The following is a 25,424-nucleotide window of genomic DNA, read 5'->3' as shown; positions in this document are numbered from 1 at the left end:
CATTATCTAATATTACGTAATATGAAATTATTTTTAAAAAGACAAAAGCACATTTTTTCCCACTGCAGTCTAAGAAGTTTTTAAATTGAACAGTATCAGCTCAGAATAGCTCGGCTCATACTTTATATATGATAATTTAAATATATATATATATATATATTCACAAAGGGTAGGTAGTCATCCAAAAGTGTTATTCTTGCGGAATGTACTTTTATTTCTATGGAGCAAAATATGTCTACCACTATTTAATTCAATAATGATCTGTGCACACTCAGCTCCCAACAGCTGGCCATGTGATTAGTTCTTCTAGACAAATAGGATTGTTTCTCCACTCCTGTAATTGATTCTGATGTGCAGGTCTGGACATTGTTTCTGTGTTGTGCCACTTTGATTCGCCTATTTAATTGAAAATGTGTTATGTTTACAGAACATCAGAGGGAGCATATAATCTGTTTATAAAAGTCTGTTAAAGCAACTTTAAGCCACAAGATGGCAATGGTGTTTACATTTTTTATTAGCACTTAGATTATGTTCAGTTATATAATGTGCAATTTGGTTTATGATGAAAAATAATTGAGATTTCACTCCAGAGAGTGAAATCTCCACTGATATACCCAAATATTTCAAATGGCCTTGACAGCACCAGGGACCATGCAGTGAGTCACGCTACGGAAGTCATCCGATTAAACTCTGCCAGTCACCTTTCCCAAGCCAAAGGAAGGCACAACAGATGTCTCTGTGAGGCACCATGAGTCCAAGGACCACAATTCATCCACTTTGGACTGTGTTTGAGCTACCACACCTCTGCTGGTCTGCTTGGCATTGTGCTTTACCATGCAGATGGACTTTGCATCCTAGATACTCCAGCCAAACATATCTATACCTCACTGCTTTATATTGGATAGATAGAAGCTGGCATCCTGGCAGAAAGCAAAGCCGAGAAACCCCTGATAGAAGCTCTGTGATGGTGTATAACAAACTTCCTGACTCCCTGATCCCTTCAGTGTGTCCCTGACCCCTTCCACTCCTCCCAAGCTTGGGCAAAGCAGCTCTGACTGTCCCACAAATACCTGTGTCCTGCAATATGGGCTACTTTAGATATAAACATATAAACTTTTTTTTTTTTTTTTTTTTTTTTTCCTGAAGATGTTCATTTACTAGCATGGATATATTTTCTTCATTAACATCCTAATATCCACACTTAACTGCTTCTGAAAGTTTAATTGTCCATGTCCTTTACATTTGCAGCCAGCTGACCATCTTTGTTGGTTAGCAGAATTTCTATGTTAAGGTGGTTTCCTTTCTTCACCCTTTTGGGACATAATATAAAGCTTACTGGAGGGAACAGAATAGCAACCTGATTTCAGCACCTAAAAATTCAGTGCTCCTGACAATTAGTTTCCTCCCTATGCCATTACCTCCAATCCATTCTTAGTCCACCATGATTAATAAAATTAATAAATCTATATATGCACATTAACACCCACAACAGAAATAAAGAAAAAAAAAAAGAGAGAGAGAGAGAGAAGCAACAAAGCAAATAGAGGATTGTCAAAGGAGACTCAACCCTGTAACTACTTTACATTCCTCAGCAAGAGGCTTAGGATTTAGTTTATTTAACAACATGTTTTAATTTGTAGTATACAATTTTAGGACAGGGAATATAAGCGCCTTTTTTCTTTTTTCCTTTTTTTTTTTTTTTCCCCCAAAAAACATACTTACATTACAGCTCTGGACAGAAATGAGTAACACAATATAGAAACATTATAACACAATAAACATCCTTACAATAATCAATATTTCTGGACATCATACTGTCTGCTTCATTATGATCTCAAGTAGAGTAAAGTATAGTATGTAATGACTTCAGACAGAATGCACCCACAAGGTGGCTTCAGAACATGAAAATACTTTTCACAGACAAAAACAAGGGAGACAAAATGAGGTCTTAAGGAAGAAGACATGGTTCAATTTTGGCCATGAGAAGATTAAATCAACATTTACTCTCTAACACTTGTATTGGGCAGAGGGAAGCGGGATGGGAGTGGACAAAGAGATCTCTTAGAGATGAAATACTGAGAGATATTGTGCAGAGCGATGGAGTATTGATCCCAAACGTAAGAATTATAAAGAGTAGCATCTAAACCAGAGCTGCTTGGGCTTTAGTTCAGAAAGGCATATGAGTTCATTGTTGCCCTGAACATAAATGCTCTTAATCACAGTTTTCTGAATAGAGTCCTAAATAAATATTGAGAGGTAGGAGATGAGACAGCAGAGGACTGAGCTGTGAAAACAAAGAGAAGGTAGTATTTCAAGGCAGTTACCCTAACTTTGAAATGCAAGGAGAAGCCAAGGAGAAAGAAGATAACATTTGATTACGAGTATGGCATTAGTTATTTAAGTATGATCAGTGTTAACAGTATGAAAATGGTCTGAAGAAGGTCTTTGAGGAAGTAAGGGAAGAACAAGGGGCAACAACAGCTCAGGGAAAGGCAGGTGTTGAATACAGAATTGGGAACAAAAGTGCAGAGAAAGTTATCATGTGTGTTGTGACGTGGTGGTTGTGACAGGAACAAGGATTTTAAAAAAGATGGAGAGAGGCAGCAGGAATTGGAAATGGAGCTTTTGAGGAAGGGTGAATAGAATGAGAAAGGATACCATGCAACTCAGCTGGCAGCCATTAGGACCAATTTGGTATATACAATGTTTCAGTTCAGCTCATCAGTTCTCCCCAGAAGATGGTGGCAACCTATGCTGGTGCTTCTAGAAAATGCAATGCTTCTTCCTGTGTCTGCTGCTGTTAAAACAGGTGATGCTGAGGTACAGTGATTGTGGATGGAAATGGGGCTTACTGAGAGCCAATGCTTCCTCTTGCCTTTTACTCTGCAACCTTGCTCCATATGTTCTGCATCAGCTTCCTGCTGCCCTCCATTGTGCTCCTGAGAGGTAAATATTCAGTGAGGTTCAGAGTGAGTTGACTTATAGCTTAAACATGATTTTATGTTAAGACTATTTATCAGAAAACTTCTTGTGTCATCAAAAGATGGAAAGTGATGGATGTGCACTACAGTGCCTGGCTGTGTATGCTCAGTCGAAGGCAGCTGGCATTTTACCTCAGTACAGATTGCAGAATCCATCTACATGAAAGAAAGATTTCAGCATCTCACTCTAAGCTTGAAGAATCAAGACTGGATTTTCAATCCTATTTCTCACCCTAGCTACTTCAGTGACCTAAGGTAGAACATTTTATACTATGGCTTTCAAAATGACTGGTAATTTTGGTGCCACACAGCCTGATCTTAAGACATGTTCAGCTCCAATTTCCAGCTTAAAAATTGAAGACTATATTTGAAAATTGCCTCTGGCCCAATATCCCTGTTTGTAATAAGGAGTTAGCTTATTTCCCAAGAATGCTGAGAATTTAATTACATAATGTCTGTAAAGCAATTGCAAGAAAAGCACTATATAAGTGTTAAGCATTATAATTGTATTAAATGTGTATGCCCAGTATTGCAGGGAAGGGATGTGATTATCTAATAAGCAATGACCTCTCATCACCAGCAATAAAAGACTTTGTGAAGACCACAATGTTTTGCTGGAATAGGATGAATTAAATGTCAAGAATATCAAGCAGTGCTTTCTAAGTTTTCATTGCACAGAAGGTTAAAAGAATTTCTGTTAAAACATGCATTGTCCAATCAGAATATTCTCAGTACTAATGGTTTTACAAATACTGGTACAGATATTAACTGGAAGAGCTAATTTAAGGCTATCTACTGCCACCAGTACAGCTTTAGATGAATGAATTTTAATCTGACCCTCAAGAGTCAGTGTAGCCGAATAAAAACAATGAAAAATGCATGAGAGCAGCAATTTCAATATGGCTATTTCACAGACAAGCTTATTTTATGCATCAATAGCAAATAAATCAAGAAATTGGATGGTCTTTCTGAATGTCTTTCACTGTTCTAAGTAAATCCATCTAGCTAGCATAACCATCAGTTCTAAAGATTGGAGAGTAAACAGAGAAGGAATATTGATTGATTGCTTTATTTGGGATAGAATTCTTAATGTCACCTTTGCCAGAAATTTAGTTTATGGGAGTGAGACTTACTATCTTGTTTAAGTAAGTTGTAAGTGAGACTTACTATCTTGCTTAACTGCAAGATATATTAATTGCTAGCACCTGGATTTCACTGATTATCTAAACAGAAACTCCATCTTAAAAAAGCAGTTGTGCAAACTTTATTTAAATACCATGGCCCAAAAAATAACTATTGATCATTAGCAACAGCTTGTTGTACAGCATTTCTAGAAGGGCCTAGTGAAGTGTTTTAAAAAGATGTCTTCAGAATCTACTATATAATATCCATTCTAATTAATAACAGTGAGATTTACATGTTGTCACAAAAATAAAAAAAAAAAAAAGGAAAAAAAAAGAGAAAATACAGTTCAAATTTAGGTGCCTAAGAAATAATTCAGTCTATTTTTTCATAAGAAAATGGACTATCACTTCTTACTCTAAAACAATTTCCAGTGAGTACATATAATGTGCCACTATTAAACAAACTAAAAAATATATATTTTTGATGTGTCATTTGTCTTCTGCTAATATTAGATCCTCAGATTTATATTTTGGGCCTGGTTCCCAGGACATTTTTCATTTGATTTGGAAGAAGGCACAGATCTTTGTATTAACACAACACAGACAGGTTTTTCTATTAGTATCTACCAATGGATTCAAGTGGAGTTCAAACAGCTAAAGTTTCTTTAAAACCATTAAGCACTAAACAGTAGCTTATCAAAACAATGGATTATACTTTATTTTTAAAAGAAAATTTGACATATTTTACTTGAAGAGAGTTCAGTTTTGCTATACAAGAACTGTTGAGCCTCAGAACAATATTCCTTAACACAGATTGCATATATTGCGGTGTCTGAAAATCTACAATATCAAGATACTGAAATCTCTCAGACTTTTTAATTATGATTTTCACTGGAATCCTCAAGCATGCTCATATGTATTCTCCTTCTGTTGAATAAAGTGTTGTAACAGTTCTATTAAAGAGAGGCAAGCTAGATTATTGAAGCATCATACCTTAACAGGTGCACAGGAAATGACTCCTGGATGTTACTATTTTAAATGAATGTAAATGAATGTACAAACATGAATGTTTGTACACACACAGTGCTGAATGGCTAAGACAGAAGATTATTTTTGAGAAATCTTATAAAAAAAAAAAAAAAAAGCTTGCTTCATTTGCCCTGTCTTGTGTTTATCTCCACACATGTGGGTAATTTAAACATGATATCAGAATTACAAAGGAAATAACTTACTGGAGTTGTATACTTACTTACTGGAGAATTGTATAGTCGAGAACAGAACTAGGCAAATGTTAATGAAACTGTTATTTTCCAAATCGAAGAAAGGTGAAAGGCCTTTGGAGCTTTCTTTTCTAATATCTCTCTCTCCTGGCCTGATATTTGCAGATTGATACAGATGAGAAAGAAATCCTTGCAGGCTGTTTGAGGCAACTGAGCCCATTGTTTTCTGAGCAAATTCCTCTGTGAAACTGAATTTATGTGTAATATATCAAGAACCTATCTGGAGAATGGATCATCTAGGAGAACAGTTAGGGGAAATACCCAACAAGATTCAACAGTAAAAGAATGTGATTTCAAAGACAATAATAACAAAGAGGGGGTTGTCCTTAATAGGACAAATGGAAATAAATATACATTTTTAGTGTTGTAACACAGGTATTTGAAAAAGCCTAATTTCATATATCCAGAAGAAAACCAGAATAAATCTCCACAAAATCCATCCTGCCAGTCATGTCATTAAATCACATCTCAAAGAAAAGTTAAAGTTCCGTGCCACATGTTCATACTACATAATTAACATCGCTATCATCGCAGAGACTAGGAGGCAATATAAGACCTCCACTCTACTGAACAGAGAAAAACATTCTTAAGTATGAGTACAAATATCCTCCAGGGAAATCTCTGTCCCAATGTATTAAGCAAATGTTATATCATGAATTGAAATAATGAAATCTGTAGAAAATCTACTGACAGCTTTGTACATCTGATACGATTCAGGAGCATATCTGGGTTTTCTCTTGTTAAACATTTATTTTTAAATATAATACCATAGCAAATGAGCCAAGATAAGTGCTATCAACAGCAAAAGCCACATCATTGGAAAAGAAATCTTGGAAGGTCATGAGGAAGATGAATGTAAAGAGGTTGAATATTAAAATGTGGGATATGTTTGTTTCTGTAACAAGGGATTGTGGTCCAAAAGCTTGAGACAAAGCTTGAGCCTCCCTATTCTCAGTTGGATCAAAAGTATTTTCAGAACAAGTGTATTTGGCAAAGTAGATCTTCAGTCCTACATTAGCACATCAGGTAGAATGATTGCAATTGGTTATTCTTTCAATACTTTCAATGCTTGTAAAAGGTGTTCTCAAAGTATGATAGCGTGAAATAACTGCTGGAGGTGACTTAGAAATTAAACTTATATTCACACTTCTAAGAAAAGGTACAACACTGAAGAAGCTTCCAGGGTGGAACGTAGCTGCGTTCCATAGAAATTTTCTAGGTCTCTAGCCTTAGATGTTGACCACACCAGAGGAACTTGGTGTGATAACTCTAAGATAAATTCTAAAAGAGTGGAGTGGAATGGAGACACTGTCCAAGCTCTGTGATAAGTTGGGAACTGAGAAACTGAGCATTTGCTATCCTGGTCCAAAGGTCTGGCATGTTTTGATAAGACGCTGTCCTTTTGGTGAACTTTGCCCATTATAATGTAATTAAAATACCAAAACTCATCCCAAAGGCTACCCGCCTCCAAGGTGCAACCACCCCTCACCAAGCTTGCACTTTAAATTTTTCTAGTCTATACCTTTAAAAGCAAAGAGAGAAAATTTAGCACCAATCATAACAAAGGTATGTATGACTAGAATCATTCACATTCCACCTAAAAGATAAAAAATGATATAGATTAACTTAAAGAAGAGAGGATGTTACAGAAGATGCCATCATGTAAAAAAATACCATCATGAAAGATACCTTCTGACTTCTAGGATCAGTCAATAGGCTGAGCCTCTCTTCCCATCAGGACACCTTTGGGTAAGATTCACACACTTGGCTATGCCAAGTGCCTCCCCGGGAAACTTATAAATCTCTACAGAGTCACTTTATATCTTTTAACGTGTTGGCAGCCAGGCTGTATTACTCGTACTTCTGGTATTTGCACGTGTTTGCAGACAGTGAATTTATCACTGGCAATCCAAAGAACTTGTGTATCTGTTGCTTTAATAAATTGCACTGCTCATTAATCTAGCCATGATAGTTCTCACTGAATGCAACCAAACTCTTGAAGTGTGTCTGTGGTAATTCATGGAACGCAACTAGATTGAGGGTGTGTTACATTATTTGTGCATCCATAATCGTGATAGTTCAGTATACTGAAAGCGACAGGATTTATAATGATGCATTGGGCATCACTCCCAATTACTTTAACCTTTAACACAACAGATAGCTATCTAAAAGCTTCACAGTAACAAATGGCAAACGTACCAAATTAAGAGTATTCACGCACTCCAAACAAAGCTGAATCCTACAATGAAAATGTGAAACTAACAATACAAGTAGGTGTTTCACAAGAGCAAGTGAAGGGGCGTTATTGGGAAAAGGCACACAAGAAACTTAAGCAAATTATAACTAAGATTGAAGGACCTAAAGGCTGGAAGTTAAGCCTTACACTGGGAATAAATACATAAATAGAAAAGAAAAATATATATATATAAAAAAAAAGAATAAATGCTTTCTCTAGCTGGACACTAGAATATCCTTGAGTGCATGAGGAATTTACACCCAAAAATATGTGAGATGGAATTTCCTGTCAAGTCAACATACATGGATTAAGCTCTTGTTACTTCATTGGCATATAGTCTATCTTTAATAGCATACAGTGCATTCATTATACCTAGTTTCCAATACATTTTTCATGCTACGCTGTGTCAGACTTGTCAACATCTATATGAAATTCTTAGTGTCCCACCTTGTCAAACTCACGCTCCACAAATGAATATTGCCTTCAGAAAATTTTCCTAGTGGACATACCTCTCAGCTGTTCTCCGTATAGCATCTCTGCATAGAAAGCAGCTTTACGACAGCTGAGCATTAACAGGTAAAGCACATGATTCTTGAGAAAACTATCAGCTCACTGAGATCACCTTATTATCTTCAAGTTACAAAGCATGAACTGAAAGTGAAAAGCAAACACAAAGCAAAGTGTTCTCTAGCAGATCTTTTCCAACAAGTTTCATGGGAAGATATTTTTTTTTGAAAAGTAGAGGAAGACTTAAGGAGAAAAAGTGTCATGTGATATTACAAAATATTTGTGCATCTGAACATAAACCCACAGCATAAATGAGGGAATTGTAAAGAAATAAGAAATCATGAAGAAATGAAATATTTTCTCTCTTTAGGTTTGCACTACCATGCATCTCTGACCTCAAATGGGTTCACATGGCTTTTAAAACACATTCAAATGAAAAACAGGTTTCCTGAGTAGAAGAGGCTACTGCTGAATAAAGATTAAATAGTGATCCCTACGAAACTGTCTTTGGAGATTCAGAAAGACTCTTGAGGGATCCCTGTGCATACTGCTAAGTAAAAGATAGGGAAGAAAGATAGGGAAGAAAGCAAACAAAAAAGTGTCTTACTGGCAGCATGAATGTACAGTTAGAAGAACTAGTTTCAGATTGTTTCATTTGTGCAAAATATCAGGATAAAGCTGCAACGGACCTTAGACAGTTTGTAAAGAATCCAGCAGAGCCTGGCGACAACTGACCATAGAATGACATACCTGAACAAAGAGAAACTACTATTTCTGCTAGTTAGTTATCGAAAATTCATTTATGAAGTAAATTCAATGATGTTATTCGGTGCTGTGATTAATCATACCATAGCAATGTGCATCAGATTTGGCTTCAGAATGAGCTTGTTTCAGCTAACGGCTTACCATATGTAATCAAGGTAATCAATGTAAACAAAACAAAACACCAAACCCCAACCCTCAAATATGTAGAAAAGGATTCAAAGGATTCAAAAATCATAAATGTCTAAACACTGAAGTTCTCCAGCATAACAATAACAAAAAGGTTGAATGATCTTTGAATCTTTGGTGCCTTGTCATGCTAAGTGAACCTGGCATACTCTAGGACAACCACTGTCTGTTAGTCTTGTAGCCAAACAAACATATATATATATATATATGTGTAATGATCATATATTCCACTGAATTACTTAAAACTAGGCAATGCAACTGCCAGGTCTCACAGTTGTCACTTCTCCCAGACTCTCTTTTAAATTGGTGGACTTTATTTTGTTTTATTATTATTATTATTATTATTATTATTATTATTATTATTATTATTATTAATAATAATTTATTTATGTATTTATTTATTTATTTTAAGAAACACTCAAATATTTAAGCTAGATTCACAGCAGTCCCTGGCAGGATAAATACCACTGAAAGTATCTTGTTCTTGCAATACTCTATGTTCCAAAGAATTAGACATTTATTTTATTTTTTTTTTTTCCTGCCTTGGACAAATGTTAGTTCTTGAAAAATGAATAATATAGGTTTTATTGTTTGCTAATGAGTATCAGTAAAGAAATTTCTTCTCTAATGCATTGTACACCTGGACAAACAACAATAAAAATTTAAAATAAGAAAGGGAAGAGGAAGAAGAAAACAAATATAAAACATAATTGAAATTATTTTTCATTTTTCATTCAATTAACAACATTTTTAAAAAATATATTATGCATGTGGACAAGAGATAATATAATTGTTTTTCAAATACTTCTTTGGCTTCTCTGATTTAGGGAGAAGATCTTCCTGACAGCTGGGATGAGCCATAGAGCAGTAATTGCTCTTGACTTTCACTTGGTGAGGAGCAAACCCTTTTGTCTATCTTTAAATAAAGTTGCTGTAAACGTTCTGCCAGTGTATTTATGAAGAATGTCTGAATTCTTAATGGGAAAAGTACACTGTGCAATTCCTAGAAAAACTAACATGATGCTTTAGAGGAATGTATGGTAATACCCACACACAGTTACAAATGCAATAATTTCTGTTCTTCATTTAGGGCACACACAAAAGAAGCTGCCTTATTCAGCGCAGATGGTTTATTATACAGCAACATCCTTTCTTAAATTGCAACAGTTACTTGGGAAATAATAAATATGGAACAGTTATTTCCCACTTGCTACTGAATCTTTAAACTGAAGGCAAATTTATTTCACCAAATTTACAAGCCTACAACATTGTGAGCTTGTCACTTTTCACTCCCTTTATAGCTGATGGACAGAAAGGAGTATTGTTAAAGAACAACTCATTTGACCTAATTTGGATGTTCACTTTTGAAGAGTCATATTTTAAAAGTGCCTCTGTCTATGGACTATAAAAGAAGTCTAGAGGAGCTGCTCAAAATTAGGCCTACATAATTCTTACATGTGTAAGAATTCACTAAAGAAGTTCTAAGTTGTTTTGAGATTATTGATTTATTACATCTTGTAATGACAGAAACAACACCTTGTTTCTGTCAAGAAAGCATTATGAGAAGAACCTGACCAACCTGATGTACACGCTTTGATTTTACTGTCAACATTTTTTTAAACTATTTTTTTTTAATTTTGTTTGTTAGTTTGTTTTCCCTCCAGTTGTTTCCTGCATGTTATTTGAATTCATCTAGAAAATCTAGGATGAAGTTCAGGTATTAATATGTCACATTTAGAAATATTTCCAATAAATTATTATTTTATCTCCAAATCAGCTAAAAGATATGTTCTTTAGTTAAGTATACATCTTAATCTTATGCATGACTAGATAATAAACCATGTCATAGTGTTGTATTGGTAAAGCTCAGCTTCATTTTTCATTTTCAGCATGGTATCATTAAAATCATGGTATTATCTTTATTGAACATTGCATCTCTTTATCAGACACATTAGATTCAAAATAGTTTACCTCATATTTTATGAGTCAAAACAATATCTCTCTTGACTTAGTCCAAACACATTCCAGTCCTAACAAATCAACACATCATGAGGTTTGCTATAATAATTAATAACAGAAGTTGTCTTTTATGTCAAGAATTAATTATCTGTATTCTATTATACCCCACAGTCCAAAATATTTTAGCTCAGTAAAATACATATAGGCATAATATATATATAATAGATTTTGTCTTTCTAAAGTCCATTCTTCTCTTACTAGCTTTAATAAAAGAACTGAAAGCAAAATCTTTACACAGAAATGAATCCCACCCAAGAAGAAAGGCATCCTTCAGAAACAATAGCATGTGTTCATGCATATAAATAAGACAGTAGAGTTAAGTCTGTGTGGAGAGTCTTGACTTATATTTTCACAGTCTAGAATGCTTTGATCTACTACCTTTAATGTATTTACTTTTTTTTTTTTTTTTTTTTTTTTTTTTTTTCCTAATACAATTAGGGAAAAGCTATAAACAATTTTACCAAACACAGTAGCTCAAAGATTGCTATTCAGGATTCCACAGCAATCCTATTACTGTGATACCTTATGCAACACAATTTGCAACAGAGATTTAACTCAGGCATGGAAACTATTTATGGGTCTGATTTATCTTTGCAGTCCTGGGTCATTCTTGCTAAAACTTCTGCCAATCCTCCTATTGAATATGCTCTACTATAAACTTAAGAAAGGTCCTCTGAATGAATAAAAACAAAGATGCTCAGTTTCAACTACACCAGTGTTACCTAATTTTTCCAACACTGTTCTGACATCTTCTATGAGATAAAAAAATGAAAAGGTTTTTGGTTGGTTGATTTTTGTTTTGTTTTGTTTTTCTGTTTTCTAGGTAGCAGAAGAAATTGATAGGAAAAGGTGCCTGATTATTTATGGACTACCACATTGTCTATATAGGCCAAAGATAAACAGAATCAAAAGTCTCCTCCCAGTATGCGAACAGTGAGATAAAATATAAAAATATTAGAGAAGACAAAACCCAGAAGAGAAGTGGGATTATTTTTCAGAGTTGTGGAGAAGGCAAGAAGGTATTCAATAGAAGAGAAGAGTGGGCACAGTTTACATTTATTGTAGTAAACTGAAGTGTAGGAACAACACTTGAGGACCAACGCAACCATAACATTACTCAGTGCTTAATATTTAACGCACTCTGTATCATGGCTGTGGCTGAGCCAGCTACCATCTCCCCAGTCAGTGTCATGGCATGAACTGCTGGATACCATGGCCAGGAAATGATTCCAGTAAGATGTATGGGTGGAGGCATCTGTTTATGAAGAATGAAGAATGGAATTTAGCTGGACAGGTGTAAGCCAGGATATGCCCTGAGGTCCAGAGAACAGATCCTGGTCACTGCTTTTTATCAGTTAGCATAGATTTGGTCACAAATGTATAGAAACATGGTGGAATAGCCTTACCTCATTCCTGACACAAAGTATTTTATTACCCTATGAGTCATAGGAGCCCAACTTGGTTGTTGGCATGGGGCAATGAGAGAGAATGGGAATTTTACTACCTTTGTGGGAATTTACATACCCATTATAATTACTGCTGCAATCTCAACAAATAAACTAGACCTTTCACTTCATTTACCAAAAGTCTGAGAGGACAGAAAGAAAAAAAATCTTCCTTGTTATCAGAATTGCACTGTGTCCACTACTGAGTAATTTTACTGTGTTTCCCTGCATGAGTAAAGATTCTCTATAGTCTAGTAACGATCACCTGATTAGCAAACCTTGCGAAGATGTTCACAGTTTAATAGAAGTGACACTTATTTGCCTACAGCCATCTTTCTAGTAAGTAAAGTAACTTAATGAATAATTGAAACATTGCTGTTTGATACCTGCTCAATTATTCAAAGGTAAAAGAATATAAATTTTTGTAAACATTGCTATCCTGAATTTGTTTAGCTGTGGTGATAAGATCAGAGTGACATCTTTATCCACAGTGACAGTGAAAAAGGCCAGAAGTTTTTGAGTTGCGCAGCAAGATATTTTTTATGCTTGGCATTGAAAATGGTATCTTATAGAAAATACCAAATTAATCACAGAACACTGGAGCTGAGCTTTCTACAGTTATTGACTACTGGATTAAATTTTCAGCAAAAATTTTAAGAAAGACAAGATAAAATAATTAGTCTGAGGATTTGAAGAAATAACCAGTGCATAGCTTTGGGAAAACAAAATTTATTTTTTTTTTTTTAAAAAAAAAAAAAAGGATTTGGGTGCTCTAGGTTACACAAGTAAACTGGTGACCCAGAAGAATTATTTACAGAAATAGAATTATGTGTGCATCAAAAGTTCAGATATAAACAGAGAGTTTATGATTTCTATAAGAACTGGCAAGAATGTTTGAATGTCTCCTTTGGAGGCTGGTGGTCTGAAGCGTCTTTAGGCTGGTTATAGTTCTCACCTACAACAAACTGACTTCCTCCGAGATGTAAAAAAGTCACTGTGTGACTTTTTAAATAAATAAAGTGTGCCTAGGCTTTCTGGAATTAGCTTTTCTTACTCCATCAGGAATCACCCAGACATTCAGACCTGTTTAATGGGTAAATTAAATGTTCTGAGCTTTGCTCTTTGTATAGAATCAGACTATAAGTAGAAGTCACAATTACTTTGCATGCACATTAATGATTCTACAACGCTTTTTGAGGACTTTCTAGTTCTAACTTGACTAAGCTAGTTAGTCAAGTCCCTTGTGAGCAATGTTTTTTTGCCTCTGTTTTGTCTGGAGTAGGTATATGTGTACATTGTTAGACATGCATACCTTACATGTTAGACACAGTTTTAATGTCATTAATCTTTATTCCTGTAGGTGTAACTTTTGCTTGTGTTATCTCCAAGAACCTGAGGTTCTAGTAAAATAAATTTGTTTACATTTGAACAAAAGATATAGCTTGAACTTCTAGATCTCTTGCAAAGGCTACTTAATAGTCCTTTCATTGTTTATTCTAAAAAAGACAAAATATTGCAAGGAGAAGCATAATGGCATGATTTCCTAAAGTAATTTAATTGTCCCTGATGTTTTCCCAAGTTTGACAGCAGTATCAGAAGAAACGAGGTACTGCTTCCACAACTTAATGATAATGCCTTCATCCAGGACAGCAATAATTGAGTTTTAATGTCCTGCACTGTTGCTTGTCATAAATCCTCTCTATATGAAACTCTAACCTCTGCTAGGAAAGATTAATGGTTAACAGTGTATATAATATTTATTAAACCTCTTTTTATATTGCTTGGCAATCTGTGCTACCATCAAACAACTTGAAATAATTGACATTTAGCGCATCAACCTTCTTTTGACTAAGAAGCATGACATTCATGTAGATAGTAAACATTTGGCAATTGCTGTAAATGTCTCCAAATTTAACGCCATGACCTTTTCTCAGGTAAATGTTTTGGGTTAAAATGTAAATAGTGATTTGCTGTATGTCAAATATCATGCAACGTCAAGTTTACTGTCTTGTTATTCTTGAGAGGTTTGCAAGTTGATTTTGACCTGTTGCTTCATCTTTTAAACTCTCTTGCAAAATACATACAAGTCTCTCTCTCTCTCTCTCTCTCCCCCCCCACCCCCGCCCCACCTTTATTTTTATCACTTGAAGACTGGGAGAAGTTCACTGGATCTTTTTAATTATAATTGTTATTATTTTGGTTTTACAGTTCTATTTATAAGAACACAGTAAAATTATCTCTAAAATAAATAAGATAAATAACATAAATTTTAGCAAGGTGACCTTAGCAATGTTGCATATTTCAGAGCATGTTTTGAAAAGATTCGTTTGTTCTCTTCTTGTCATGTCAAGGACAAATACTTTGAAGACAGTACTTGAGAAACAAATAAAAGAAACAAAATTCACAAAAGAAAAAAGCAGATGAAGAAAAAATTACTTTAAAAACAATAAATGTTGGTTTATTCAGGGTCAAAAAGACATTATTACATTGCGATTGATTCGGTCCAGAATGACCACAGCAGGTGTCTGATTGCATTTGAGGTCAGCAGGTAATTATGTGTATTTAGCTAGGAGTACAATGAATTAGGAAAGAAAAAGTGGAACAGTTCTGTATATGTCTGTGGTTTAGAAATGAAGGTACTTGGTGACTCACAAGGTTCCTACCAGTGCAAACACATAAAAATAAGGAAACACTTTCCTGCAGTGACAGGAACATATGGATTTACTAACAGATCTACTTTGGTCAGTGGGGAGCTGAAGCAGTATGTTATTTAAGAACAAAGTCCCTGAGACTTAAAACACCAAACATGCAAGTTTGAATCTCCCAACTTGTCTTCCAAAAGACATCCTACTCTGTTGCTGATTGGCTCAGATTTAACATATTCCTTCTAACCCTTGACCATTTTGTGAGGTCCATAGAGATAGGAGTAGCATTCCTGTTCCAGAAGAAGCCTCAGATGTCTGAAGGCAAACCCAAATCCTTCTGATATTGCTGTCTGCCATTTTAGTCATGAATTTGGAAACAGTTTCTAACAGTTTGGAAACAGTTATCTCAAGGACAATCATAGATCAGAGCATGTATTTGCTATGATCTGACTGCTGTTGTTTATCGTTGTCATCAGTGGCCTGGTGTCACCTTTCTTTTCTGAAGGATGGTACTGCTCCTCCCTACTTTTCTGCTTTCAGAATAACAGTTTACCCAGGAAATTCCAAATACAGCACATAAACTTCAACAACAACTACATGTGTAACACTTAGCTTTGCCTCAAAGATCTTTTTCAGTTCCTTCCCTTCATACCTCCATAGAGTGTTGCAGGACGCATGAAGAAGTTGGGTTGCCATTTAAGAGCAAATGTTTCTCTAGAAAATTAGATGCCCAGTAAATCTCACACTTACTGTCAGAAGACAACAAGTAGTCTCTACTTCTAATCCTTCACGCTACAGAACTTGGTATATGCCAAGAACAGACTCTTCCCCAACCAACATACTTCCTATCAGTAGGCAGCAAAGTGTCCTGTCTCTACAAGCTAGTGAAATCCTCTAAATGGGCAGCCAGAAATAGCTTTCCTTTTTACCAGCTGTGTTGTGTTTGTTGTTAAGATTCACTCCTCTGTGTTAATGTGTTACTAGTAGATCTCAGTTAAAAACAAACAAATAAACAAACAACAAACAAAACAAAACAAACAAAAAAAAAACTACCAAAACTCAGTTGGGAATGTATTTCCATTTCTATTGATGAAAAGGGTATAAAAAATGTCATCATATTTTAAACATGGGACAATGTGACGGATGTGGGATAGAAGTTAGAGGAAGTCACTAGTGTCATCATGAACAACAGCACAACCTGAGAACACTCTTACAGTCTACCAGAAAGAGTCAAATATATCTGCAGAATAGCAAGGAGCAAAAGTCCCATCCCAAGAAATCCATAACTCAAAAGACTGAGTGCAATGTGCTGTATTATTTTATGACTTACATGACTGCTGATGGGACAGTAAGGATGAAACATATTTTACCAGTCTGTCACTATCTGCAGACTACCAAATAATATGTGTGCATATGCTTTTTTAAACGGTAAAAAAATTAACTTTGTATTCACAGTGACATATTCAGTGGCTGAAGATGTCTATCAGGTAACTACATATTTGCAGAACAGGCAGTATAAAACTCATTATCTCTTGACTCAAACAACATTCAAAGACACTGAGGAGCAAAAGAGCTAACTCCATCAAGTCATCAGTAGCTATTATCAATAACCAGAGCCACAGGTTTGGCCATCAAAATGTAAGTGGCAAGAGAAGATAAAAGCAGCCATCTGTTACAGTAATAATGACCCTATAGTCAATAATAATGTTTCAAACATATAAAAGTTCAGTTGGATTTCACCAGCTTCTAATTTCCTTAGATACTTTGTTTCTGGATCACATTTAGAAATTTTGACCTTCCCTATTGATTAAACGGCAATTTCATATGGCCAATGATTAGATAATCCAATCTTATCTGCCAAAAGTGATCAACTGTATATGAAATAAAGGGCAGAAGTTGTGTAATTTACAATACAAATGAGCTGGTTCCTGTGGCTCTGATTAAATAAAACAAAAAATCAAATTAAACAGTGATCAAATTATAAGGGTGGCACTGTAACAATTTTAATTTTTCATGATTCATTTAATTTAAGACAGCACTTAGCTAAAAAATAAATAAGAAAGAAAACCCTTTTTACTACTTCCTTCTTTGAAGTTAATTAGCCTTACTTAAAGCTATTTCTTGAAATGCCATGGTGCAAAACACTGAGAGATATTTTCAAAATCATCCAAGTATTCTATACCACACAGAAAAGTGCTGACAACATTCTCAGTGATAAATTTCACTTGAAAATAATGCTTTCATTTTTTTAAAAGATTTTTCCCAAGCTCTTTCTGTCCATCCCAGAGAAGGTGCTTCCAGTATAATACGGAAAATATATCTTCAATGGATCATCTCAATTTATTGTGTCCTAAAGCTCACCAGACTATTCAGCCTGGAAAATATACAGTTTAGGAAACTATTTCTGAGCATCCACTTGATCTCTGTGCCCACATGCAGCAGAATGAGAGGAGGCAGGTGGTTCCACCAGTCTGCTCCTGGAGGACTGGTGACAGTGGTCGCTGATGTGCTTCAGGCAAAAGATATGGATTTGAAGGGTGGACCATCCAGTGAAAAAGTAATTGGTTCAACGGCTGCACTGAGAGAGTAGTGGTCAATTGTTCTATGTCCCAGTGGAGGCTTGTGATGACCAGTGTCCCTCAGGGGCCTGTCTTGGGACCAGTAGTTTTCAATATCTTCATCAATGATGTAGATGGTGGAACTGAGTGTACCCTTAGCAAGTTTGCAGATGACACCAAGCTGAGAGGTGCAGCTTCCTTCCAAAGAAGGAAGAGATGCCATTCAAAGGGACCTGGACAGGCTGGAGAAGTGGGCCCATGTGAACTGCAAGAGATTCAACAAGTCCAAGTGCAAGGTGCTGCAACTGGGTCATGGCAATCCCAGACAGGTGTATAGTCTGGGAGAAGGACTCATTGAGAGCAGCCCTGCAGAGAAGAACTTGGGGGTTCTGGTGAATGAAAGGCACGACATGGGCCAGCAGTGTACGCTTTCAGCCCAGAAGGCCAACTGGGCTGCATCAACAGAGGAGTAGCCAGCAGGTCAAGGGAGGTGATTTTCCCCCTCTACTCTGTCCTCTTGAGGTTCCACCTGGAGTACTGCATCCAGATTTGGAGCCCCCAGCACAAGAAGGATGTGGATCTGTTAGAGCAAGTCTTATAAAAAAGATGGAGAGGGACTCTACTTGGCTAGGTAATGAATGACAGGACAAGGGAAATGGTCTTAAACTAAGAGAGGATAGATTTAGTTTAGACATTAGGAAGAAACTCTTCACTATAAGGGTAATGAGGTTATTGACCAGGTTGCCAAGAGAAGTTGTGGATGTCCCATCCCTGGAGGTGTTCAAGGCCAGGTTGGCCAGGTTGGATGAGGCCTTGGCCAACTTGATCTAGTGGGTGGTATCCCTGCCTATGGCAGGGGGATTGGAATGAGATGATATTTAAGGTCCGACACAAGCTATTCTATGATATGATATTCTATATCTATGATTCTATGATTATTAGACAGCTTCGATTGCTTTGGTTTGCTTTGTTTGCCAATAATATGGAAATAAATGTCCTCTGGCTGGAGAATTCATATCAAGCTTGTGCCCAAAATGAATGCCCATTTTTAGTAAAGAACACAGCACTAAAAGGTAACAAGACTCTCACCATGCCTCTGATATCCTGATCAATAGTTCAGATGTACAAGAATGCATGGATGGTAACTTTTTGACAATATGGGGTCAGAGAAAAATAAATAAATAAATAAAAATGAGCCAGGGAAGCTCATGGAGCAGATTATCTTGAGTGTCATCACGCGGCACTTACAGGGCAAGCAGGTGATGAGGCCCAGTCAACATGGGTTTATGAAAGGCAGGTCTTGCCTGACGAACCTGATCTCCTCTATGACAAAGTGACGCGCTTGGTAGATGAGGGAAAGGCTGTGGATGTGGTCTACCTTGACTTCAGTAAGGTTTTTGACACAGTTTCCCACAACATTCTCCTCAAGAAACTGGCTGCTTGTGGCTTGGACTGGCGTACACTTTGTTGGGTTAGAAACTGGCTGGATAGCCGGGCCCAAAGAGTTGTGGTGAATGGAGTCAAATCCAGTTGGAGGCCAGTCTCTAGTGGCGTCCCCCAGGGCTCGGTACTGGGACCAGTCGTCTTTAATATCTTTATCGATGATCTGGATGAAGGCATTGAGTGCACCCTCAGTAAGTGTGCAGATGACACCAAATTAGGTGCATGTGTCGATCTGCTCAAGGGCAGGAAGGCTCTGCAGGAGGATCTGGATAGGCTGGACCAATGGGCTGAGGTCAACTGTATGAAGTTCAATAAGGCCAAGTACCGGGTCCTGCACCTGGGGCGCAACAACCCCAAGCAGAGCTACAGGCTGGGAGATGAGTGGTTGGAAAGCTGCCAGGCAGAGAGGGACCTGGGAGTGATGGTTGATAGTCGGCTGAATATGAGCCAGCAGTGTGCTCAGGTGGCCAAGAAGGCCAAAAAGGTGGCTTACAGAAGGCCTGGCTTCCGTAAGAAGCAGTGTGGCCAGCAGGTCTAGGGAAGTGATTGTCCCGCTGTACTCGGCTCTGGAGGCTGCACCTTGAGTACTGTGTTCAGTTTTGGGCCCTTCGTTACAAGAAGGACATCAAGGTGCTCAAGCAAGTCCAGAGAAGGGCGACGAAGCTGGTGAGGGATCTGGAGAACAAGTCCTATGAGGAGTGGCTGAGGGAGCTGGGCTTGTTCAGCCTGGAGAAGAGGAGGCTCAGGGGCAACCTTATTGCTCTCTACAGGTACCTTAAAGGAAGCTGTAGCAAGGTGGGGGTTGGTCTGTTCTCCCACGTGCCTGGTGGGACGAGGGGGGATGGGCTAAAGTTGCACCAGGGGAGTTTTAGGTTGGATGTTAGGAAGAACTTCTTTACCGAAAGGGTTGTTAGACATTGGAACAGGCTGCCCAGGGAAGTGGTGGAGTCACCATCCCTGGAGGTCTTTAAAAGACGTTTACATGTAGAGCTTAGTGATATGGTTTAGTGGAAGACTTGTTAGTGTTAGGTCAGAGGTTGGACTTGATGATCTTGAGGTCTCTTCCAACCTAGAAATTCTGTGATTCTGTGATTCTGTGTGAAAGTGGAAAGCAGGCTAAAATAAAAGGAGACTGAGGTATATTTAGTGCATCCTTTATCAGTATTTTTTAGAGACAAAAACAATGCTGTAGAAAAAAACAATGGTTTAAACGCTAAATGGAACTGGTGAAAGTATGACAAGATGGTTTTAATAACTGGTTTCCGTTTCTAAGAAACATACTAATTAGATATAGCCTTAGTGTTTTACTAACACTTTTCTTCTGTATGCCTTTTTGTCTAGTATTCTATTCAACTGTTTTGGAACTGAATAATTCATTACTATAAATTCTAAATTATTGTTAGAAGTCTTTCTGAACTGTGTACTCAGGGTATTTTCTCCTCTCTTAAACTCTAAATTGGGTTTTAGTTGGCTGGGAAAACTACTTCATGAAGACCTATGAGTGGAGTGAACAAAAAGAGACTTCACTGGCCATTTCTTGTTTTGCAAGTATTTTTTCTGTCAGTGAAAGGGAGAAATAACAATTTATATGGAAACAATATGGAATCACTTTGACCTACTAAACAAATGTGTCTTCTCCTTTTTTTTTTTTTTTTTTTTTTTTTTTTTTTCTTCTTTCTTTCTTTCTTTCGAGTCTTTAGAGTTTTTTAACTCTATTAAGCATTGGTGAAGGCACACCTGAAATACAGTGTCCAGTTCTGGACCCCACAGAGAGACCTTGATGTACTGGATGTTGAACTCTTGTTCAACAGAAAGCCACCAAGATCATGAAGGAAGTGGAGCACCTCTCCTCTGAGGAGAGACTGAGAGAGTTGGGCATCCTGGAGAAGAGGAGTTTCAGGGGTATGTTATCATTGTCTACAAATACCTGAAGGGAGGGTGCAAAGAAGATGGACCCAGGCTGTTTTCAGTGGTTCCCAGTAGCAGGACAAGAGGTAATGAGCACAAACTGGAATACAAGACGTTCTATCTAAACATCAGGAAACACTTTAATGTTCAGGTAACCACGCACCGACACAGGTTGCCCAGAGAGGTTGTAAAGACTCTGGAGATCTTCAAAAGCTGCTTAGACATGATCCTGGGCAATCTGCTGTAGGTAGCCCTGCTTGAGCAGGGTGGGGGGTGGACCAGATGGCCTCCAGAAGTACCTTCCAACCTCAACCTTTCTGTGATTCTGTGATTCTATAAAAGGTATTAACAAGTCAGGGTTACATTGGTGCCATTGTTTATATTGGATTGTTACCTCAGAAATAGTTCTATTTTTAAAAGGCTGACACTGAGCTATCAGAAATATACTGCAAGTCAATCTAGACAGGTGACCAACATATGTGTGTGCCTGGAGAACAGAAATTTTGAGACTTTTTTTTTTTTTCCTCAATTCTCTCTCTGCATTAATGCATTGACCTGCATATAAATTTGTGTGTTTCAATAGTTTTAGTATGTTTACATGTTTTCAGTTAGGGTATCCTGGCACTAGGAAGGAAGGCAAGAAGAATAACGATTAGAGATAATCTTTTAACACTAAAGACAAAAGTATAACTTTGCCTTGTTCATAACCACTATTTATTTGATGAGCTATTAATTTTTTGAGATCTTGAGCACACATTAAATTCAGTAAGAGGATACTACTCAGAATTTATTTTTTTGGGTGGGGTGATAACTATAAGAAGTTATGCAAATTTAGTCAATTTCAAAACTTATGAAATTTCAAAGGCTCTGAAGAGCCATGAATGTAGATGGCCTAAGTAAACTGGGTAGTGATCTGTGTGGTTTTAATATATTTGCATATAACAGGATTTGTTTTCATAATCACTGTAAATAACATACAAAAAGAAGAAAATTACAGTTGCAAATTCAAACACATCAAAGGTGATGCACTCTTAAATCAGCTCTCATTTATTATATATCATGATACTGTCTTTAATGACATGATAACATACCCCTACTTCATTAAGTGTGCAGAATGTACTGTGATTAAAGGAAGAATATTTTACAGTAGGGAAAAAAGCACCTTCTGTTACAACACAGGATGAAAGCCCAGGAAAGATAGATGTACCTGTGGTTCTGTCACAGTTTGCATATGTGAAGGCTATCAGAAGACAGATAAAAAAGGATGTGGAATATGACTGCGTGGCCAAATTTGTACTTGCTAATTTCTGAATACATGGCATTTTCAGAGGTATCTTTCCCTTAGCATCATTTTCTACATGAAATATAAGTTACATGCAAGACAACTACAGCAAAGTTATGAGATGCTCGGTTATTTTTCTGTTGATGATAAACTATTTCTTATTTCAATAAAATTAAATATATAGTAATTCTTAGGAATAGTAAGCTAGAAAGAGTTACTTTTACCACAAAACAGAATCAGTTGGTACAAATGAGTGCAAACCAATAAGGAAATTAAAACATTCTTGCTGTGTGAGCTCATCTGACACACATTTAATGATTCAGTCATGAAACAATGGACATTTACAGTATTCAAAATGCAAGTGTACTTAAACATTTGATCTGTCCCAATAAAGCTCTTCTGTACAAGGCTTTTTGTTGGCAGACAGTCCCTCTCTACACAAACAAATTCTAATTCTACACTTGAAAATACCCCACTGAAAACTAAGCAGTGCCTTACATAGCTAGGCTTTCTAGATATTTTTCAACCAACTTTTCATTAAAATGCTTTCTTCCATGTTTGCTTTCAAAGTATTGCAGAATCTCTTTCTGAAAGCCAAGCAGAAGGCATTGTTTCAGTTGTAAAAGATACTTCGTATAAAATGAGTGGTAAAATAAAGAATACGTTAAATAGCAATTAGTATACTAAATATTGTCAAAATGTAAATGAACATTTTTATTCTCTGACTCACTACTTTCTCATTTTATACAGGAACATGTTACACATTTTTCAGAATATTAGCTAAATTGCAATAGGCGTCTAAATCAAAAATTTAGTGGCAGTAAAAATTTTCATCAACTGTTAGTTCTGCTAAAATTTGAGTTAATGTAATTATTAAAAAAGATTAAAATGCTATAATTTGAGAAATTGTAAACCAAAAAAATCTGCTCTGATAAGAAAGAATTTTCTCAAAGAAACTCTTGTGCTCCCTGAAACTTAATTCTAGTTCATAAAGTCAACTCTACTTTTTTTTCTGCAAGCTAGAAGTTATATAAATACACACAAGTACTGCTTACAAATCTGAAAAATAGATGTTCTAAAGCCAGGAATATTATGGTGTTGGTTTTTTGTTTGTTTGTTTGTTTGTTTTGTTTGTTATTGAATGCTAAAAAAAACCTCTTTTTAATACTACTGCAAACAGCAAAAGTCCATCATTGGGGAAATTAAAAAAACATATATGAACTCACTTCCAATTTGTCAACTAGTTCAGAATCAGGTTTTGAAACTCATTTTAGAATAGTGCGGTATATTTAACTTATTTAAGACTTATTTTATATCCCTACCTCTAATTATCTTATGATTGTAATTCTATAGAAATTCATAATTTAATCAACAAGAAGGAGTAAAAGTGCTCTGAAATGTGGAAAAGGATATTAAGGTAGTACTCTGCAAACACTTTAACTGCACACTGCCTGTTGTTAATCTTAATCAATGTGGACTTTCCAGGATTAACAATTGTAGCTTGAATGTTGAGTTTTCAGTATTGCTACAAATGCAAAAAAGATTTAACATATCTTGGAGTATGGACTTTAATATAAGAGGGAAAGGAAGCTATTCAGTAGCAATTTAGAGAAGATTTCAAGTAAAAAAAATAAAAAATAAAATAAAATAAAATTCATCTAGGTTATTATTTCCACAGAACAGACACTTTCCCTAGTATAAAATGTTAGAATATTCCAGATTTTCACTGTTGCACTAACAGTACACCAATTTAAACTTTTTTTTCTTTTCTTTTCTTTTTTTTTTTTTTTCTTGGTTTATAACAAGTTCAGATTAGACTTCATCAGTCATGACATCCTAAAGTGAATGAAGCTCCTTGATTTTATATTTCCAGTGAAATCAGCATTCAGGACACTTTCAGAGCTGAAGTTGCAGCTTAGGCATATGAAAAGACTTTTCATTTTCTTAGGATGGCTGAAAATGGACCAGAGATTCTGAAAATAATTTGTAATTTATACCTGAGGGGACCAGTTAAGTGTTTTTAATTTATGAATCAGAAATCGGGCTCCATGAAACCATTTCTCATAATGTCCTAGCTACTTGTTCTGCTGTTATAGAAAACAGCCATCTGTAGGTAGGGAGTACTAAGACTCCTTTTGAACCTCCCTGCATTAGTTGTTTCCTGGAGGAAGCTATGTTGTTGGATAAAGCAATTCAGTGACTGCTTGTTTCAGGATTGTGGGCACAGCAGGAAAGGGATGTTTGCATCCCTTCCACTCTACTGTGGACTGAATACAGCTGAGCCAAGTCAGAAAATACAAATCTACACTGCCTGCATGAATCCTGGGATGAGCTACTTAATACAAGATGCAAAAATAGCATAGATAAATATTGCAGATTTATATGTAGCAAAATGAGACTGTGGGAACTCTGTTAGCATCAAAAATGTTATCTATGAGATATTGTTATTAGGACATGTTTTTACTTAGAGAGCACAAACTGCTTTTAGAATAACAGGAGGGACACGCTTCTCCTGTCCTAACCTCTGGAGGACTTCATCTGCTGCAAAGAGCTTGTAGCCTGAGCTGCTTAAAAAGTACTAATTTAAGTACAGTTAAAAAGTACTCATTTTGGTAGGTGGGTGGGGATCTTGATATATTTTATTTCCCAGTCTTCCTCTGGTACTAAGCTGAATGTCTGCCAACCTTTGGATGAGCACCTGCCTGACACTATGTTTTTATCCAAGTGCTGAAACTATTCTTAGACAGTGTTTGTTTAAATCTTACCTTTTCAATACTCTTGCTAGTTGTTGATTTCTAAATTATTCTGTACATTGACTCACTACCCAGCTTACCTGCAAAAATTCCAAATCTTAATACTTGACCTCTATTATTTTGGGGATAAATCATGATTAATATTTTTTAATTTATATTTTACAGTGTTTAATTTCAATTTGAGGAGAAAAAATGAAAAACTTGAAACACCCTTAAATTCATGAATCTGTTCAACTTAAGCTCATGAAGAGCTACAGGAGTTCTAATGTCAAGAAGATAATCCATTATATTT

At 36.2% G+C, this 25,424-nt stretch overlaps 1 long non-coding RNA gene across 1 annotated transcript; it reads left to right on the top strand.

Annotated features, from left to right (window-relative positions):
* The first annotated feature begins 2,765 nt into the window (after positions 1 to 2,765).
* On the top strand, positions 2,766 to 12,816 carry LOC311435308. Its single transcript, XR_014692050.1, has 3 exons — positions 2,766 to 2,946; positions 9,907 to 9,970; positions 11,922 to 12,816. It is a non-coding gene; the product is annotated as an uncharacterized lncRNA (long non-coding RNA).
* The last annotated feature ends 12,608 nt before the right edge of the window (positions 12,817 to 25,424 follow it).

This window comes from Aythya ferina (assembly GCF_964211825.1).
Source record: "Aythya ferina genome assembly, chromosome: 3".
NCBI classification, from domain to species: domain Eukaryota; kingdom Metazoa; phylum Chordata; class Aves; order Anseriformes; family Anatidae; genus Aythya; species Aythya ferina.
The sequence above is the reverse complement of the archived record's forward strand: the minus strand, read 5'-3'. Positions and strand labels throughout refer to the sequence as shown.